A 22,072-nucleotide genomic window follows, 5' to 3' on the forward strand; every position below is an offset into this window, starting at 1 on the left:
TAACGCTACAATAGATCTAATAATTGGTCGCAGTGGCACACCCGAACAGAAAAAAAAATACCGTTCATGGTTTGAACTAAATTCGTACCATGGTTTCACACTTAACTCATTTCACCGTATTCGGTAAATTTTACCGAAATCTCAACAGCAGAACTGTTCGGTAATTTATGTTACAGATTTTTTGTAATTTTTTCCATTGCTTAACTGTCAAAAACACCGAAAATCAGTTAAATTATTTACCGAACAGTTCTGCTGTTGAGATTTCGGTAAAATTTTACCGAATTCGGCGATTTATTTTAAGTGTGTTGTACTACTGGCAGCAGCTCCTAAATATAACTCTAATTACATGCATGAAACGCTGAGGAAACCTATAGAAAAACAAATTTGTTATACTACTCATCTTCTCGCATTAGAAAGTAACTCGAAACGTGTGAAAATCGTCTAAATTATCGATATAAAAATTGCGATTCTTCGTATTTGAAATGTAAATAAAATATTCCAACTAGGCGTATGCAGCACTCCTAGGAAACAGCAGTAAAACATGACTGCATTTACAAGTTCAAACCACGATACATCTTAGTTCAAACCAGAGTGTATGTAATTAAGAGTGACGACACTGTTAGAATTGGAACAAAATTCATCTGTCATTCCCATACAAAATCGTGTTCCAAACGAGCAGGAGACCTGTCAAATGCGGGACATGTCGCCACTCTTAATTACATACACTCTGGTTCAAACCATGATCAGTTTTTACCATGTATAAATGTTACTATGTTTACTATTTAAAACTGTTTATCAATTGTACGACCATGTCAATCGATTGCCGATAAAGGGGCTTTCTTTTGATATATTGATCTCACTCCTGTGTCATGAAATGCGTCCATTATGAGCATTTTGAAATTGTGCCACAGGTGGTGGGAATGTAGCTAGAACTCAGGACGTTTTTAAATTGCTCCATTTTACTACTTAAACTAGGTATATGTGATTTCAAAATGGTTCAAATCATGATACGCTTTTCACTAGTTCAAACCATGATTGGATACCCTACTAAATACTCATCATACTTGGTTGGCAATGTACAAACAAAACATATGAGATAGTTAGTTCTGAAAATATTGCGATAGATGCACTGGAGTCGGTTTTTACGCGGGGAAACGTTCCGCGTAAAAAACGACTTCATTAAAAATCGTTTTTTTTGGTTTTCACGTGTTTCCTAACCTTTTTGAAAAACCGCATAAAAAAAACTTTTTAAAAAATCCGCGTAAAAAAAACCGCGTAAAACCCGAAAACCGCGTAAAAAACCACTTTTTATAAAAATTCGTTCTTTCGTTATTTTTAAGCGTAACCAAAAGTCTATAGACCTGTTTCAAATATGGTGCATGCTCCTTGTGCTACATAGAATATAATGTGTACAAAGCATAACTTCTTGGCCATCCAAGAAATTCCAGAAGTAAGGCCTTTTGATCTACACGCGTAACCAAAGGTCTGTGGACCTATTTCAAATATGGTGCATGCTCTTTGTTATACATTGAATAGAATGTGTATGAAGAATAACTTCTTGGCCATCCAAGAAATTCTTGGAGTAAGGCCTTTTGATCTACAAGCGTAACCAAAGGTCTGTCGACCTATTTCAAATATGGTGCATGTTTATTGTGGTACATAGAATAGAATGTGTAGAAAGCACAACTTCTCTGCCATAAAATAGAATGTGTAGACAACATAACTTCTTGGCTTTCCAAAAAAATCCTTGAGTAAGGCTTTTAGATCTACACGCGTAAGCAAAGGTCTGTCGACCTGTTTCAAATATATTGCTTGCTCCTTGTGGTACATGGAATAAATTCCGAGATGCGCGTGAAAATAGTCACGTAAATAACGACCCGAGTCAGGGACGTTGTACGGGTCGGACAGGAGAGCGACATCAGTTGCTGGACAGATGCACAGTGGTTAATATTCAACTGTGTTGGCTTGCATGGCTTCTTGTTTTCTTCTCCGATGGGACACGGAGGTCCACCCATAACGTGATTACATGCTTGCTTTTTGCTGGCGCAGATGGACACTTTGGTGACTTATCGCATTCCTGCGCCTTGTGCCCTTCCACAATGACGACACAGGTTGCTACGGTCTGGGCCCTTAAAGTCGTAGGACTTATGTCCCGACTCTAAGCACCAATAGTACCTGTCCACTGAAGGTGGCTGAAGTTTGCTTATTGGGCTTACTGACCAGCCGATTTCAACATCCCTCGCTCCATGACCTAGGGTAGGCTAGCTGCGTGCCAAATGGACGACCTTTGTACCGCACTGCTCTCTGACGGCAGAGACGACGTCATCCGCGTTCGTGACCTCGTCCAGTTGCTTGCACTGGAAGGTCACTTCCGTCCCCAACGACCTCACCTCGGCGCCGGCACCCAAGATCTCTTCCCGAGCAGTACAAGTCAGACAAAAATGGTTGCAGCAACTTGATTGTGTCTAAATCTGGTCACATATGAGCTATGTATATGTGAAGCATGTGTGCTGCTAGGATTGGGCCAGTCGTCCCGCTAGCTTGCGCTCTACGTTTCAGCGCAAAGATCATTTCACCAGTCTTGGTGTCTTACGACTCGAACAGCATGGTGGTGCACCACTTTGCGAACTCGATAATGTTATCGAGTTGCTCGACGACCACCCGCATCCCGGGTAGTTGTCTAAATATTGCACCCAAATCAAAAAGTAGTTTAGATTATAGACACTGTAGGTTCTATAGACGAGCTGAGGGAAAGACGAGTGTAGCCAAACGAACTCTCAATTAGTGTAGCCAAACGAGTATGACGTCACGATTGCAATCCAAGCAATGGAACGTGTGACGTCAAATTCGCGTGGTACACTTCTCACTTCTCACATCTCCCATCTTTATCTAATTTTTTCACTTTTTACATCTCACTATTCACGTCTCGCCTCTCACTTCTCGATTCTCACTTCTCAATTCTTTGCTTCTCATTTTTCACATCACACAACTCACTTTTCCCTTCTAACTTCGATCTTTTTGCTTCTCATTCCTCACTTCTCATATCTCACTTCTCACAACTCACTTCTCTCCATTCACTTCTCGGCTTTCACTTATCACTTCTCGTTTCTCACTTCTCATATCTTACATCTCACTTCTCGTATTAAATTTCTCACTTCTCACTTATAGCTTCTTATTTCTCGGCTCTCACTTATCATTTCTCGTTTCTCACTTTTCACATAACTCATCTTTATCTCATTTCTCTCTTCTCTTCTTATTTTCCACTTCTCGCTTCTCGCTTCTTACTTCTCACTTCACACTCCCCACTTCTATCTTCTAACTTCACCCTTCTTGCCTTCACTTATCACATCTTACTACTTTTCATTTCACGCTCCTCATTTCTCACATCTTACTTCTCACAACTCAATTCTCTCCATTCAATTCTGGCTTCTTACTTCTCACTTCTCGCTTCTCACTATTCACTTCTCGCCTCCCACTTCTGACTTCCCGTTTCACACTTTTCTTTTTTCATTTCCCACTTTTTATTTCTCACTTCTTGCTTCTTACTTCTCACTTCTAGCTTCTTACTTCTCACTTCTAATTTCTAATTTCTACCTTCTCACTTCTCCCTTCTTGTTTCTCACTTCTTACATCCACATCTTACATATTATTTCTCACTCCTCATTTCACACTTCTGATTTCTCACATTCTACATCTCACTATTTACTTCTCATTTTTCACTTTTTAAAAATCACTTTCCACTGCTCACCGTTTACTTCTCACTACTCGCATATCATTCCTTACTTCACACTTCCCAAATCTCACATTTCACTTCTCGCTTCCGTTTTCTTTTTTTTTTACCCTCCGCTAACCCCCACACCAAGGAAGTCCTAGGGACTTCTCTGGTAGTGGACACTTACTACAAATTAAACTAATGTCAAAACGCAATTAGCAAACACAAATGAAATTAATGAAAGGATGATAACGTTCGTGGCTTTCAGTAAGTTTATTAACTAAAAATAATTCAAGTCGTAGGAAAAACTAGCAGCAAAACTAGAAAAAAAAACCTACCATAGCAAATAGTTGACACAATTAAAGAATAAATTCGATTACGTTTCTTCTTATATGTTGTTTTAATTTAGATTTAAATATAATATAATTCGAGATGGCTTTCAAGTCGTTTGGAACACTATTGTATTTCAGAGGACCATGACATGAAATACGACTTAGCCCTAAGTTCGTGTATGACCTACTTCTCGGTAGTTCGTTAGCATACCTAGTATTTTGAGTGATAATTCTTCTTGTTGGTAAACTAATAGTGCAATGAAAATTTCGGTTGTGTATGATATTATGTATGAAAATTATTGCTTGCAAGTCTCGCAAGCCTATAACAGGGATTACTTTGTGGTTTAAATCGTTGTAGAGAGAAAAAGTGGGGAACAGTGGAGGCAGGTTGTATATTATTTTCAAGCATCTGTTTTGAAGTGTTTGTATCTTCTTTATCTTTGATTTAGCGGCATGACCCCAAACAATTAAAAGGTATTGAATTATTGAATGAATACACGCATAGTAAAAATTTAACAATGCTTTCTTGGGTACAAAAGAACGAACTCTTTTCATAAGACCGCATAAAGCAGAAATTTTGGTTGATACATACTTTATATGGATATCCCAAGTTAAACATGAATCTATATGTAATCCTAAGTATTTGAAAGCCTCAACTTTCTCAATCAGCAAGTTATTAACACTAGGATCAGTGTGCTGGAGGATTTTTTTCCGAAATGAATGAAAAATCATATATTTTGTTTTCTTTATGTCTAAAGAGAGACAATTACCATTAAAAAAGTTGACAAGACTGACCAAGTCCGTCTCAATGTCTCTAATAACTGAATGAACACATGTGTTTGGGTAAAACAACGCTGTGTCATCAGCAAACAGTTTTGGGGTCCCACGTAGCTTTAAATTCTCCAGATCATTTATAAAAATTAAAAATAACAATGGTCCAATGTTACTTCCTTGTGGGACTCCTATATTAATAGACCGAAGACTGCTCCGAACACCATTTACTACTACGAATTGTTTTCGGTCGGTCAAATAGCTTCTTATCAAATCATTCGCCACTCCTCTAACTCCATATTTGTCAAGTTTCTTTAAAAGTATTTCCTGGTTAATAGTGTCAAAAGCTTTTTTCAGGTCAATGAATAATCCCCCAACTATCTTTTTCCGGTCAATTTCAGTTATTAGTTCATCCATAAGCTCTGTAATAGCATTAACTGTCCCACATCCCTCCCGGAAGCCATACTGGTGTTTATATAACACATTGTTCAAAGTAAAAAAGTTCACTAAACGACCAGTTAGAAGTTTTTCTAATACCTTATTGATAACTGATAAAGTTGCGATGGGACGAGAATTAGAAGGGTCAAAGACATCACCACATTTGAAAACTGGGGATACCTTAGCTATTTTCAGAATATTAGGATATGAACCAGTAGTTATTATTTGGTTGAAGACTTTACATAAAATGTTGGAAAAAGGGGTTATGTAAGCTTTCAATAAGTAGGCTGGGAGACAATCTTGTCCACTACTTTTATTAACGTCCAGTTGGCTTATTAACGTGCTAACTTCGCTTTCATTGGCGGGACGCAAGAAAATAGAGTTGCTAACACTTTTAACGTTTTTCAAATAATCAAAGTTGTTTTTTTGGTAGCTGTTCGGCTAAATCGTTACCAATGCTGGAGAAAAATATATTAAACACCTCTGCAATTTCCTCATTTGAGTCTAACAATTGTCCGTCGCTCCATAGCTTTATTTGTTCACAAGCTTTGGACCGACCAAAAATTTCATTCAATTTTTTCCACATATTGGAGTTATTTGAGGTTTTGAGTATATTCTCGTAATAATTACGTTTACTTCGTTTTTTGACATTTTTCACTTTTTTTGCAATATGATTTACCATCTCTTTTACGCAAATATCGTTAGGATTGCTTTTAAGTTTATTAAGATATTTGTTTTTTATTTGTACTAGTCGCCAAAGGCTATAGGTCATCCACGGGCAATGTTCATTTTGAATTCTTACTACTTTAGTGAAAGTCTTAGTACACTCAGTTAAAAGCTGTCTATACGTTGTAACAATCGAGTTAAGAGTTGTATCAACATCATCAGTTACTTGAAAACCATTAAAAAATAATGAAAACTGATTGTGTAACTTGGCATGATCAACGATAGTAATTTTTAATTTTTGCTTTCTCCCTTCATTGTTTACCAAGAAAGAGGAGAGAATAGGAATGTGATCACTAATGTCATTGAATACAGTATGATTTTTTAATTTTGCAGCTAAGTCAATCGGACAAACGAAGTTGTCTAGTACATTATTACTGGTTGGACGTGTGGGAACATTATTCGTGCATACATAGCCGTATGATTCCAATATTTTTTTGTATCTAACTACAATATTATTGTTGTGCAAATTGACTGGAACATTGACATCACCGACAACTAGAGTTGGCTTAGATAGCGTGGCGTTTGATAACCAGCCTTCTAAAGTATTTTGAAATAAATTATAATCAAACGAAGGTGGACGATAGACACCAATGACATTAAACAGATTTCCTTTGAACTTAACTTCCAAATGAACGTAGTGCATACCATCAATTGTTCGACTTTCTATAAGTCTATTCTCTAAAGGACTTCTAACAAACACAACTAAACCACCCGAAGAATTATCACGACACGAGTAAAATACTTTGTAACCAGGAATATTATAAATTCTGCTTGCTTCTTTTTTCAACCACGTTTCGCCAATAACTATGACATCGATATAAAATTTACACTCATTCACAAAATATATTATTTCATCGAATTTTTCAAAATTATTTATACCTCTAACATTCCATTGTACAATATTCAAACATTTAGTACCATCTAGTTTGCATTTAGTATTAAAATCATGTAGACTATCAAAGTAATTATTTAAAATTAATTTCGGTATGGAATCCATTTTTATTATTTAACTTTATTGCGGAACAATACATTGTTATTGTAAATCTAATGCGTAATCGGTTTTGAAACATTCGCAGGTTTAGGTACAGATGAACTTTTCATTAGCACACTTATAACACGGTGGAGATCATCCCTGCTTTTTACTAAATCTGGTTTACTATTGTCATCCTTTTTCACAAGTATAACGCCACCTCTACCTGTCCAAACATACTTAACTTTCAATATTTCTTGACATTTTCTAAGCTCTTTGAGCAATTCCAGTGATAGCGGAGTCAGTTCATCTCGTAATGTTACATTCATTGGTCTTCCGTTAACAACAAATGCGGAATCAATCGTAGACGACAATAACTTCCCAAATTGTTTTTTCTTGTCTAGCACTACTGCTTTTGACTCTTTATCACGAAAAACAATTCTGATAGGAGTCAGCGAATTGGGAGACTTACTATCAACAAACATCCGCTCAGCTAATACAAACCCACAGTTTCCATTAGAACCTATACAATGTAGTAGCTGATGAACTACCTGAGACACATTTTGATCCGGTGTGGCAGGAATACCCCATACAACAACATTATTCTCTAAGGCTGCTCGGTCAGTCTTATCAACATTTAACTCTAACTTTTTAAATGACCCCTGCAATTGACTATGTGATCTTTTTAAGCGATCAATTTCACTTTTCAGCTTGTCAGCTTCTAGTCTGAGATCCTTAAACTCTGTAAAGATCTCATCAAATTTAGTTGAAAGAGCTATTTGTGATTTTTCAATTGTGCTGGTAATCTGCTTAACTTCATCTGTTATCGATTGCCTTTCTTTAGCAACAGAAGCAGAAATTATTGATTTTATTTCGACAGCAAAGGAAGACAATAGTGATTGATTGGTATTCTGCATAGTGACTATTCTTTGGTAGGTCGCCGAGCAATCTGATGAGCAAAAAAAGTCTATTTCTCTCATACGACGAATCGCATTACCGATAATATTTTTACATTTAAAATGAACACTCGAGAAGCAGTACATACAAGTTAAAATCTTTGATTCATCCGTCTCTTTTTTCTTGCAAACCGTACAATAGGACTCATCATCATTATCCATTATGAAAGATCTATTAGATGCCAACGAATACAATTCTCGGGTACTTTTTCAAAACGACGTATGTCGCAAATTGTAAACAAACCCGTTTTCAACAGCATATGGCATCAAATTCATCTAAAAATGTGTATATCTTCAAAGCTACATGAAAATGTGTTTTTAAAAATGTAAATCAATATTTTGCAAAACGGTGTAACATCATTGTTGAAAATATTGCACATACACCGCTTAGCAGAAAATGTACTTTAAAAAGTTTTTCGAACAACTAAATAGTTTAAAACGTGCATCTGCTTGTACTTTTTCATCACTGATTTCAAAATTAAGCATGTCGCTTAAATATTCTGATTTTCGTTAAGAAAAACATTTTACGTTGTTTTTCTGCAGCAAATGTTGTTACGTCGTGTTGTAATTGTTGCAATTTTTTTGTCGCATGTGCGTGAAACGTTTCAACTTGACGCAACATTTCGACGTATCAACAATGCAGCGTACGGAGTAGCGTAACATTTCGACGAAAGTAGCATGACCTCGGTCATACTGACGTATCAAAACGACGTATGTGATTTATCTGTTGCAGAACGTTGTAACATATATTTTTATCAAAATAACTGAAATGTTCACATGCAGTGCAGATTTCAAGGTCAGTGACGATGAACCTTTTCATAATGTATCGTTGAGGTGTATTCAATTGCAATAAAAATGATTAGTTTCTAAATAGGAATAAAAATGAAATCTGAAAACTTTCAAGCTCATTTTCTCAGCTTGATCAAAATGTTACATACGCCGATTTGAAAAAGTTCCCGAGAATTTATTAATGAAGAAAGAACGTAAACAAACTCCAAGCTAAAATGAGCAACACATACTAATACAAAATATATAAGCCGCAACAAACTCAACTATATTTAGGCTGCGTCAATTAAGTGTAGTACTAGAATAAAACCATGAACAAAATAAATAAAATTGCCAAGCGATACGAATTAAAAAACAGTCTTTATATGTTTGCGTATATTAAAAAAAACCGCTGTGTATAAATCTGTGGATGGAATTTAGATCCCACGGCTACTCAAAATAGCGAAAGGAAAGTTTGCTTTCTAACCTACCAGATTGAACCACTCAACCAAGTTCAAAGCAATTTGTACGTCAAGTAGCCGTTTAGGCGGCAGCAGGTATCACAAATATTAGCTCTTACCTCAGGAGTGAGACCACAATGTTTGTCGTTTTGGTTTCAACAATAGCTTATCGTTTGTCAGGTAGCCGTTTTGGCGGCAAGGAGTAGCACGAAAAAAACTATACCATGAACCTACGATTTCAGTGTATCTATAGGTGTACTCACAAAATAAACCTCAATGCAATTATATTTTCACCTAGTGGTTTATCTCAACTACAGCACAGCATTAACAACATCAGCAACAGCAGCAACAGCAAGTCGATACACGACCTATTCATTAATAGCACAAACAATGGACCCTTTCTGAACACGCACGCGCACTAGCAGGATCGAAATTGCTTTTTTATTTCAATTTAATTATTCTAAATAAAAAACACCTTAAAAACACAACAGCACGAAAGTAGAACGTTATCACAATTAAGATTTACAAATAATAGGAATTAACTTAAGATAAAACACGATTAATTAAGTGATAATTACGGACAATAGAATAAGTTATTTCGTGTCAACCAAAACAGTGTTGCCAATCTTCAACTTCTCATTTCTCCCTTTTTATTTCTCACTTCTCATTTTTCACTTCTCACTTCGCACATCCTCATCCACTTTTTACTTCTTCCTTCTCACTGTTCATTTTTTGCCTCTCCTTTCACACCAATCGTTTCTCATTTCTCAGTTCTTACTTCTCACTATTCACTTCTTTCTCCTCACTTTACACTACTTACTTCAAACTTCTCATTTTTCTCTTCATATTTCCTTCCTTCTCTCTTCTCGCTTCTCACTTCTTTCATCTTAATCTCACTTATCGTATATAATTTCTCATTTGTCACTTCTCACTTCTCCCTTCACACATCTCACATGTTTATCTCATTATTCCCTTCTCACTAGTTACTTCTTCTCGCTTCTCACTTCGCACTCCTCACTTCTCCCTTCTGCTTCTCACTTCTCATAAATTACTTCTCATTTCTCACTTATCACTTCTCACATATCGCTTCTCAATCCTCACTTGTCACCCCTCACATCTCACTTCTCACTATTCACTTCTTGCTGCTCACTTCTCACTTCTTACTTCTCACTTCCTCACTTCACACTTCTCGCTTCTTACTTCTTACTACTCACTTCTAACATTTTAAACCTTTTTTCTCATTTCTCACTTCTCACTTCTCCCTTCTCACTTCTCATTCGGCCTAACGGGTGTGGTCAAATGACCTATGGGACTAACCGCCTTCGCTCTAATGACCCAGCATCGTACCTTTATTAAATATGTACTCTAAGTGTTTTCCCGCTGCTTGTCGTTTCATAGGAAGTGCCCCAGGGGTCAGAGCGTTGAGATTTGTTGAAAACTTTTGATCTACATATGAAGTTGCTGCAAAGCACCAAACTTTTTTTTTAATCTTTTTATAATTACTATAAGTTCATCACATGCACTATAAGAAAGAACGACACTTGAACAAGTCTATAGGAACACTATATCTAAGAAATCCAAAGATTCGATGCCAATTTGTTCAGAAACGTTATTTAGTTGTTTCCTCGCAATTATATAAAATGCATGTATGCTGTTCCTCAAACACATCATAGATATACAGTTAGTATTGTAATTTGATTCAAGTAAGGTTAGTTGTGTAACGTAAGATGACATATGGCGTGCCACAGATTCCAACAGAGACGATCGTGGGATCGTGACCAAATCACGAAATTCGGTCTGCGGAGGGATATCAAGTCTTACTTCTCACTTGGAAGCTAATAGTTATGTATAATGTTTTTAGCAGCACGAACTCCGGCTCAACAGCACTATCTTTGTATGTATATGCGGTCCGCTCAAAAGAAACAAGTTCATGCTCCCGGCTAGGAATGTCTCCTAGTCGTGCCGAAATAAGTTGAGGAACAACATTCCAACGATTAAGACAATACACATCTAGTTACTGCTTAATTATATTTTCAAAAATATAAAAACATGTATTAAATTGATTAATCTCAATCACTTTCCCAGCTATATAACTAATTGCAGCTATTTTTGATTCGGCAAGTAATTTGGTAGGGTGGGTGTACCAATTGTCGCCATACATAAGAACAACTATTTTTTTTTAAATAAGTAAAAGGCATATAGGTAGACTTTATATATCAAGCGAAAGGTTTTACTTCCTGCTCCTTAGAACAGCTGTGAAAACCACAATAAAATTTGTTATTATCCTCAAAATTGATTAATCCATAATAGGAACGCATGCACCAGTTGTGGCACTATTCTTAATTTTGGTTCCTTATTTGGCAAATCCCATTGTTTTCTTATGGGACTGGCCAAATAGGGACCACTAGTGCGACAACTGGTGCAAAGGACGTCAAAAATTAAGCAAAACCATTTTTTACAATTATGCTTTGCTTGTTTTGGAGGAGATCAAAGTTTTGATCGTATCATATGAATATGCTTTATCGATATGAACTTGGTTTGCGGTAATTTGATTGACCATTTGGCATATAAAGCACTAGTGCGACAACTGGTGCTATAGCCACAACTGGTACATCTAGCCTAATAAAACAACAACATTTAAAGAAGATTTGATTTAAATATTTCTTTGGAATGAAACTATTGATAACAAAACCACATCTCATTAATCAAAATCTATACACAAATAATCACATCAAAAGAGGCGCATCTGTGAAAAATTTGCCTGTTCATAACACCGTTTTAAAACACCCATCCTGCCAACCGTTTTCTAATAATTTGTTATGAAAATTAAAACAAAATTATTCCTATCCAAAATTTTTGAAACATATTTTTCTGATTTATCTTCGTATTGCAACGCCATTACAACTTCACCTATCCTAGCAAGGAATAGTAAAGAAAAGTTTGATATACCGCATCTAGAACATATTTTATTCTTTCCTTTTATGAATGTAATAGAGGAAAAGACGGCTTTGGCAGGTTTTGTTCAATTATTGGCAGGGGGTTTTTGTAGACCAAATTTTGTGAGATTTGGCCACAATATTCTTTGATATGCAAAGAATGTTTAGGCCAAATTTGAGCATAATCAGTCATAAAAAAAAACCCTGACAATAATAGAACAAAACCTGCCAAAGCCGTAATTTCCCCTACTGTTTATGCTGTGCCGAAACGCGCTTCACGCCACAATCATCGGCGCCTATTAGTGGTGTACGTTATGAGATTCGTCTCATTTGAATTTCAAACAATAACACCACTTTTAATTTTGGTTTGGCACTTGACTACAATAAAATCGCATAGACAAACGGGCGCCATCGAACTGAGCGGGCGGCGTCACACTGGCAGTCAGTAGGTAAGGTAGTCATTGCAAAAACAAGGAAGACCCAACCAAGCATTTCTAACGATGTTATAATAATCGGCGCCCGCATCCACCACACCACACCGAGGTGTTGCACAGTGACCGGTTAACGTTTTCAAACGATTGTGGCTTTACTTTCGTTGGGCATAATTATTCTATTTTTATAATTATTTATTTGCACTGACATAATGTTTAACATATGCTTATCCTCAGGAAGATCGTTGAATTGGATTCTTTCAGAGGATCTCAATCTACGTTAATATCGATGTTTTTTTCCAACAAAATTCAATATTTTATAAAATATTCAAATGCTTACTAACTTTACCACGCACATAGATTTCCATCAACTGCGAACTTTGAGACATTTGGTCCGTCTTTCTTTGGGGACCCTGCCACTGTGCATTGATTAGCAATCGTAATTAGAGAAAAGTTTTGCAAGTGCACATTTGATTTGTATTGTCTATGTGTGAATTACTCATTAGGCGTGTCTTTGTTTCGAATAGGTTGTGCAAAGTTGCCTTCTAATTGTCATAAAAACGCAATATGTTTAAAAATTTGTCGGATCTAACTATATACAATCTTATATTAAGGTGTCGAACGACTTATAAATCGCGGGCTGAAAGGGAAGCTTACTGATTGGGCGACATTTCGATCCAAAGATTTATTAGCGAATTTTGGGGCCTTCCATTGCTGCGGTAAAAGCAGAGAAGCAAGTACAATGCAGACCACGCTGGAGGGGTCTGTTTAGGTCAGGTATTTCATTTGCTAACTATATCAAACAACACATTTTTTAAATTTAATTTTGTTATACATACTGATGGTAAAACTTTAAACTCTTATGCTGATTTCTTATACCCGAGTAGGTTCGAATCCCGATTATCCCATAGAAAATTTTGTCGACTTGCCGGAGAATATAGTTTTTAAAAACAAAAATGAACAGAATATTGAAGCGACCACGTGCATAACCAACACCGCATTGATCAAATAAAAGCGAATTGTTGCAAAAATATGAACACAGCCTGGAAAGATTTCTGTTGGAAATCAAAAACTTCAATTTGATCAAATTTCCTTTCAGGTCAACGGAGTTCGAGCGGATGATACAGAGAAGGCGAAAGTTGAGACCGAGCTCTGAATTTATTATGCCATTGCTACCGTGCGTTGCATTATCGGTATATGATTAAACCTACAAAATTCGTTTCGCTTTCTATCGCACTCAGCGCGGTAGCAAAAAAAGCTTTCTTCAAAGTTTCCACCATCGTTATTACTTATTTCAATTTGAGGTCTATAATGAATTGCGCGCTCGTGAAATGATTTCCAATACTTATGGTATCCACCCAGCAGTTTTTTTTAAAGTAGACTAAATAAATCAATTTAAATAGATTTACATTATTTGAAACTACACTCCAAGATCGCGAATGCCCCATGTACTCTACAGCTGTTAATATTTTCTTATTCGCCCTATAAAGCATCACCAATCGCTGTGCTGATCACCGCATATTCATATGAGTAAACCTTCTCTACGCCACACTGACATAGCGCTACACATCATTTTACCGCTCTCTTGTTTACGCACTAACCCACTCGATGTGCCCCATTTTCCAAACATTCGCCTATTTAACCCAAGGGGGGATGGCAATCGCGGCTTACCTTTTTTGGTTCGACTTCTCGATGAACTCCCGAATGTCCTGATTTACCGCCCACACGAACTCGTCGTCGGCCACGCTGAGGTACCGGTTTACGATTGGATTATCCAGCTTGACGTCCGTTTGGTGTGGTCCGCACCCCGCTCCGACACAGTTACTGGCTACCCCACGGTGCGATTCAGCCGTAGAATATTCGATACTCGAAGCGGGTAAAGATGATGAATCCACGGTTCAGTGGTTCAGTTTTCGTAAATCCACATGGGTAATAATTATTCTCACTTGAAACTCGCACTTTTTCACCATTAGTTCATAATCACATTTTTTGTTTACAACCAACTCAATACACTGCCATCAGTGGCAACGAAGCAGAAATTCTCACTACCAAATAAAGGGGCCTCTTGGCATCGGAAGCACCCGCTGGTTTTTCGTTTTTGCTTTTCCAATGTAAACTTCTTCAGAGTTTTAGTGATGGTGTGGTGGGATTAACTTATGTGTTCAAAGATTTGTCGAAAGTTCGCTGTATTAATTAATCAAGCTCCAGGCAGCAGCTCCATAGAAACAGACTACAATAATTATAATTATTCTGCATTGGACAATGTTCGTGGAATAGACTAGAAAATGGCATTCCGTTTATTTTCGCTATTCGATTTATGCATATTTTGATCCCAGCCGTAAGGTTTCATCGTGTCGAATTATGTTACGAGATACCGAAAGTGAAATGTAAAGCAAACTTTTCAATTGATTAATACAAAGAAAAGATGAGTACAACATTATTCCTATTGAATTTCAGAATTGGTTCCAGTGACTTGAAGGTCATTAGTTCCTCGCTTCAGAAACAATCCATTGTGTGCAGCGTTGTTTCTACTTCGTACTTTCTTGTGAAAATATGTAGGTATTGGGATTTAAGTTTGCAGGGTACCTGGAATTGAACACCATGAAGAAAACGAAATAGTAAGGTCAAACAAGACCATATACGAGAACTTCCACGACGTTTAATTTAAGACACAAAATTCCCTAATACTGCCGGAACAAATATTAAGAAGCCAAATATATTTATCAAGGCTTCTCTCCTCTACACTTGCTCTCAATCTTTCTAATATTATTTCACTGGTTTTGCTGTTGTTACTGCCTTAGTGAGCCCCACCAACAACATTTAATTTTATGGATTTTGTTCATGTCTCATTTACCACCAACGACTCAGCGCTACATACGCTTCCGCCTTCAACAGGCGCCACTACTCCACAATCCCTCTTGTACACGCGAACGTCCGGACAAAAAAAAGTTTCGTCCGAATGCCCGCTGCCTACTCCATAGATCGTGAAAATCGCCACACACTGGTGAAAAATGATCACAATGGCTTATCCCTGGCACGAATCCCTTCCGAAAATCACCGGAATGATCGAAACACTGTTCATTTGTATATCCACAATGAAACCAGTTGTGAGCAAAAACTGAAAAGTAGGTCTCTCAGCGGAAAGAACCCCGTTAGATTTTGGCCTTCGCCGCGTTCACATTTTCGGGGACAACCTTCATCGAAGAAAATCGGCCATGTATTTTGCACGTCGATGAACACTCACTTATTTTGGAACCACTTCCACTTGCACCGACCAACAGAAGGTTCTCGAGCAGGCCCTGAAAACGCCAGAAATCACTGCAGGAAATTTTCGATATCCGCCGCGAGTCTAACCATTGCACACATCCGATCCGAGGAAAAACTCACTCTGTAAATTTTTCACTTCCCCAACAACTGAACCGAACTCCCGAACGATTTTTGACAGCGCTGCTTTCTTCGCGTTGGCGAGATGGGTTTTGTGAGCGAACAACGGTACAAACGCGGAAGCAAAAAAAAACAACTCGCCATCCATCAGAAAGCTCATCGCAGAAAGCGGAAAATGCGAATTGCGGCATCAAAACAAAAACAAGCAAAAGTTGGGAAAACTCCTTTCAGTGGGGCTAGGACAGTGGAAATATGCATTGCAAAAATCTACACGGTTAGAAAAAAGTACCTAATTTTAGGTACTTTTTTTTCGCGTGCATCTCCAAGTGCATCTCCCTCCCTCTTCCATTTGTTGTCATAAACTGGGTGATGCGGATAGAATCGATTTGGTTGTCAAACTGAAGCCAAAATTTTCTATTGTGCCGGAGCCAAACATTGATGATTGTGGTTATGTTCGTTTTAGATCTTATATTGAGAAGTATTATTATTATTTGGGGAAAAAATAAAAATAAAGTTAGTTTGAGTTTTGCATTCTTTGTAACAGATATATTCACATTATATTTCGAGTGGATAATTAGTAGGAATGCAACTAAAAAGCACTCGTTACGAGATTTCACGAGATTCAGCAGCTGATTGGAGCAGGAATGTATTTTAACCATCGTAAAGTCATGTACACTCAGCGAACGGGACTATCGAAATTCATAACTGGCGCCTTATGAATCTTCGACTGATTATTCCACCAACAGTGCTTCTTATACGCAGTTACCTTCCCGAGTAATCAAGCGTCGATAGGCGTGTGGTCTACATACCGGCCTCCCGACCCCGACGTCCATGGTTCGAACCCCGTCTGCCGCACTTCACTTTTTTTCAAATGAAAATCATCATTCATAAGGTAACATATTGAAATTCATACCGATTCCTTGTGGCAAATTTTCATAAGGCGTTTGATTGAAAATCATACGTCCATTTTCCTCATTGTAGAGTCTCGCGCATTTGTGCACCTTCATGCAGCATGGAAAGAGAAATTCGAAGAGCGGGAAATGTTTGACAGCCGAAGAACTGCAAAATAATTCTGCTTATAGGATTGATTTCAAAATATCCCGCTACTCGCTTGAAAGCAGAAAAGCAGCTCTATCCGCAGCACCCAGGTCATAAATAATGAAGAGCAAAACCATTAAAGGGTGGTGTTCCGAGAACAAAAAGGCGGTTTTCTTCCGAAATCTTTTTAGCTGACGCAAACTCTCGATTGGTGCGAAATAGCTTAAAGCTGAAATTTATTGAAGTATCAAGTAAAGTAACAATGTGGAGAAAACATTCTACTTACAAATTTCGGTAACAGGTCGTACAATTAAATTCAAGTAGACTCTGCTTATCTTGCTACGATTATCTGTGATATTAGATTTAGGTTATGTTTAAGAAATTCTAGTCTAGTCATTTAAGGTAACTCACTGTGATTCAAGTTGTGATAAATCTAGTATTAAGTTGCACAATATTGCTCGCTACTGTAATTCAACTTTAGATCTATTTTAAATGAAAGGAGTAAGAATTATTTATTTTAAATGAAAAGAATTTTGCTCCTAAACCAACAATTCAACTCCATGCACATCTTTAGAACGGGAAATAATGCCTATAATGCCGATGACATCCCACGTCATCTTCGAAGACGTCAACGTATGACGTTCCAGCCTGTTGGGCTGCGTTTACACAGTTAGGCCGGGGTCACCCTGCTCAACCGTGCTGGCAGCAACATCCTCCCCCCCGTAACACTGGCCACCGGTCCCAGTTTTACTATCCGGCTCAACCTCCAACACGACTAACTTTGACACCGGTCTACGCCACAACCCCCTAGCAGTCTGTACAATAGCTTGCCGAACTCGACCATCTTCTGCAGTCATGACCTCTTTGACTCGTCCGCGCAGCCAGCCGTTCCGTCGGGTGCCGTCAATTATTAGGACTAAATCGCCAACAGTAAGGGGATTTGCTTCTCCGAACCACTTCGTTCGCTTAGTGAGTATAGGGAGGTATTCCCGTACCCAACGTTTCCAAAACGTGTCCAGTTGATGTTGTATTTGATACCAGGAATTCTTCACCGCCAAAGCAGGATCAATGAACGTAACAGCCGGCTGACGAACTCCTGTAGAGCTACCAAGAAGGAAGTGATTCGGCGTAAGGGCTTCACTTTCAGCAGCATCAATGGGTAAGTATGTGAGTGGTCGGCTGTTGACAATACTCTCAGACTCGACAACTAATGTCTCCAATCCTTCATCATCCAATTTCCTATCGTTGTTATATGCAGCTTCCATAGCCGCTTTAATGGACCGCACCATCCTTTCCCATGCGCCACCCATGTGAGGTGCTGCTGGAGGAATGAAATTCCATCTTGTAGCTTCGTTGGTGAATGTCGCGGCCAGTTCGTTTTCCAGTTCTTCCTGTAACAAACGTTTCGCACCTTGAAAGTTGGTGCCGTTATCGGTATAGATTTCTGCCGGCGCTCCTCGGCGACAGACGAAACGGCGAATACACTTGATGCACGACGGTGTAGATAGACTATAAGCAACCTCCACACACACAAAAAACAAACATGGTTTTAAAGAATGTTCTGTACTTTCCATTTGAAAAGAGCTCTGTTTTCCTAAAAATGAAAATTTATTTGGTCGAAATCAAAGTGATTTTTTTCGTTTGAAAGTTTTTTTTTCATGTTTCTATTGTAAAACTAAAAGTTCTTCCATTCAACCTTAAAATAGTAGAACTGTCAAATAACTCAACGATAAACTAAGCAAAAAGAAAACAAAAAGAATGAAAAATGAGGATAAAATTGTTTCCGTTACGCATCGGCACTATAGCATATTAGATGGTAAAAAATAAATAACTTATTTAAAACATCACTTGAATGCTTGTCCTTATTGGTATAACTAGCCTGTTTACACATGAATATTAAAAGTAACGCACGTACAACTTTTTCAAATAATATTTATACAGTACATAAATATAATTATACTTAAACACCTTAAAAAATTTTTTTTGTCCATTCATATGATAAACATTCTCAAAGTGCCTCTCAACCTTACCGTCGAGCTGTCAACACCTCTCCCCTCACCAGTTCAAACGGTCACATAACTCACAGCGCACTCAGGAAAATCGACACATACTTTATGGCAAAAATCCATGTATTTTGAAATATGCATATCATGTGTCGGCACATACTTATTTGCATATAAATTCACACATGAATACTATGACCCACATGGATAGCATGTGTGAACACTCATGCAATGCATGTGGGCGCATGGAATATATGTGTCGAAACTATGGAATCCATTTCGCTAACCCCATTGCAAAAATCCATGTGTAAACTCATGAATATAATGCGGAGTTTTTTGTGAGTGCGGATACCTTAACAAAACTGTTGCTTTTAAAGCTTATGCGTGAAGTTTTAGGTATTCGGTTGTTTTTGAATTTTAATGCCTCGAGTTCGTGCAGTGCAAATCAGTTGTCGGAGGTAAGTTATATTATTTTGACTAAAATATAAAAAGTGTTGATACTGTAGCTTACAAGTTTTCCTAATCAAAACTGCGCCCTGCTCCGGTGCTTCAATGGCGCGAGCATCATGCTAATAATGATGGCTAAAGATATTAATGCAAGATTTTCTTTTCAATTACAGGACAGTGAATTTATGGCGCTATGCTCCCAGACGGCTTCGATTCGCAACCTGACCCCAGCCAGGGACCGGATCTTGTTCTGAGGCAATACAGTGGCCACCGTGTTGAAATGCTGCAACCTACACCATCTATAAAAACTGATTGAAATCATGAAATAAAAATAAAAATATCATTGCGATTTGATTATTTAAATTTATAATGGAAAGATGATTGAAGAGTACGAAGGGGAATGGGATTTTTTTTAATAACGAATGAAAAATTTCGTTCCTGAATGAAAATATTTCGCCCTATTTTTTACAGTGCGAACATTTTTATTTGACAGTTGTACAATTTAGTTTTGAATGTTCAAACTTTTAATTTCAGAGCGGCATGCGACTTTTGAATCATGCTGATTACAAAAGTTGGCGTACTTTTATTTTAAACATATCGAACGCTCTACGAAAAAGAACCAACGCAACTTTTTGAATTTACCAATGGTTTTTTTAATTTTAATAATGGTTTTTCTTTCTGTGCATGGACGGCCCGAGTAGTGAGGCAAGTGAATAAGCAAATCCAGCGTTTAGCAGCACTCCTTCCCACTTTTACTAGCAGCGGCCCAAAGAAGTCTATGCCAGTGTAGGTAAACGGTCGACTAAATGATGACAATCGGGCCACAGGCAGTGGGGCCATTCGAGGAACCTTCGGATACGCTTTCGTTACTTTGCACCACTGACAAGCAGCCGAAACTTGCTTGACCACCGTCCTTAATCGGGGAATGTAGTATGATTGCCGAATTTCGTTCACCACCGTTTCTGAGTTTCCATGTCGACAAGCTCGATGGAAGTCGTGTACCACCAGTTTTGTTACTGGATGCTTTCTTGGAAGAATCATCGGGAACTTGGTATCAAACGCTGCATGCGGTGCAGCTCCGATTCTCCCATCGATCCGCAGCACTCCGTGTTCATCTATCATCGGCGTTGACTGATACAAGCTGCTCCTTTTGGGCAACTCATTATGTCCTCTCGAGAGCAATGACATCTCTTCGGGAAATTCCTGCCACTGCACTATCCGTATAATTGAGTTTTTTGCGTTTCTCAGTTCGTCCTGACTAAGGAATAATAATTCTGGTTTCTCGCTGGTTCGCCGACAATTATTCACAAAACGATGTACGTACGCTACTGCTCCTAGGAGTCGCCTCCACTTTGAAAACCGGGTAAAATCCACAACGCCTTCCGGAGTGATCGCAGCTTGGATCACAAAGCAATTCCGCAGTTCTTCGGTAGGTTTTGTCAACGTTTTTACTTGCTCCGGCCAGTCCTTTTCTGGTAACCGCAGAAACTCAGGGCCTTTGAACCACTCATCGGAGTCAGTAGGACAATGATTCTTTCCCCATTTTGTGGCAGCATCCGCTGGATTTAATTTGCTAGGTACCCATCGCCAGTCAGCTGCGTCTGTGGTAGAAAGAAGTTCTCCTACTCGGCAGGCCACGTACTGCTTGTATCGACGATGATCCGACCTTAACCAGGCCAACACTGTGGCGGAATCACTCCACAGGTATCGTTGCTTCACTTCAAGGTTGTGGTTCTCTTGTACGAAAGACATCAAGCGGCTACCCAACACCGCTGCTTGAAGCTCCAAGCGCGGAACTGAAAGCGGTTTCAACGGTGCAACCTTTGTTCTTGCCGCGACTAAAGCGCATTCTGCTTTGCCTTCTACGTTGATCACACGGAAGTACGCTACTGCGGCAAATGCGGCTTCACTCGCATCGACAAAAATATGTAGTTGTAGTCGATCATACGTCGGCATATCTGCTTCCTTGAAGTAGCACCTTGGGATACGTAGGACTCTTATTTTCGGGAACAGAGCGGTCCATCTAACCCAAAGGTCAAATATATCTTCCGGTACCTTTTCGTCCCACTGAATTCCCGCTCGCCACACGTCCTGAAGTAGAATTTTGCCATGAACCAGATACACGCTTAGAAGTCCCAGCGGATCAAATATACCCATTAAACATCTCAATATTTGTCGTTTGGTTGGCCTCTCACCATCATCCAAAACACGTTGAATATCGTCCTTCACGTTCATCGAAAAGCGAAGCTCGTCGTTGGTTGTTTGCCATAGGAGGCCAAGTACTCGGTCGCTGTTGTCTGTTGTGCTCAAGCAGAGATTTTTACTACCCTCGAGAACTTCCTCGTTCAGCCCATGTAGGACTTCAGCACTGTTCGACAGCCAGTTTCTAAGGTGGAATCCTCCATTCTGATGGATTGTTCTGACTTCGTGTGAGATCCTTTCGGCTTCTTCCCAACTCGAGAAGCTATCCAAGTAGTCGTCCACGTAGTGGTTTCTTAGGATTCCCTCCACCGCTCTTGGAAAGCGAGCGACAAACTCTTCTGCGTTTCTGTTTTTTACATACTGGGCTGACGCTGGTGAACACGTGGATCCAAAGGTCGCCACGTCCATGAGATAAATTCTGAGTGGCTCTGATGGATTGCTTCGGAATAGGAAGCGTTGAGAATGACGATCCGGCTCGCGGATTAATAACTGGTGGTACA

The 22,072-nt window shown here is 38.6% G+C and overlaps 1 protein-coding gene across 1 annotated transcript in view; it reads right to left on the reverse strand.

Annotated features, from left to right (window-relative positions):
• The window catches only part of LOC134224552 (uncharacterized protein DDB_G0290587-like), a 115,296-nt gene extending 99,305 nt beyond the window's left edge, over window positions 1–15,991 (reverse strand). The window contains 2 exon segments of the mRNA XM_062703940.1: window positions 14,170–14,713; window positions 15,743–15,991. The gene's annotated coding sequence lies outside the window, so the exon portion shown is untranslated.
• Window positions 15,992–22,072: the final 6,081 nt, after the last annotated feature.

The sequence above is a fragment of the Armigeres subalbatus genome, chromosome 3, assembly GCF_024139115.2.
Source record: "Armigeres subalbatus isolate Guangzhou_Male chromosome 3, GZ_Asu_2, whole genome shotgun sequence".
In the NCBI taxonomy this organism is placed as follows: Eukaryota; Metazoa; Arthropoda; class Insecta; order Diptera; family Culicidae; genus Armigeres; species Armigeres subalbatus.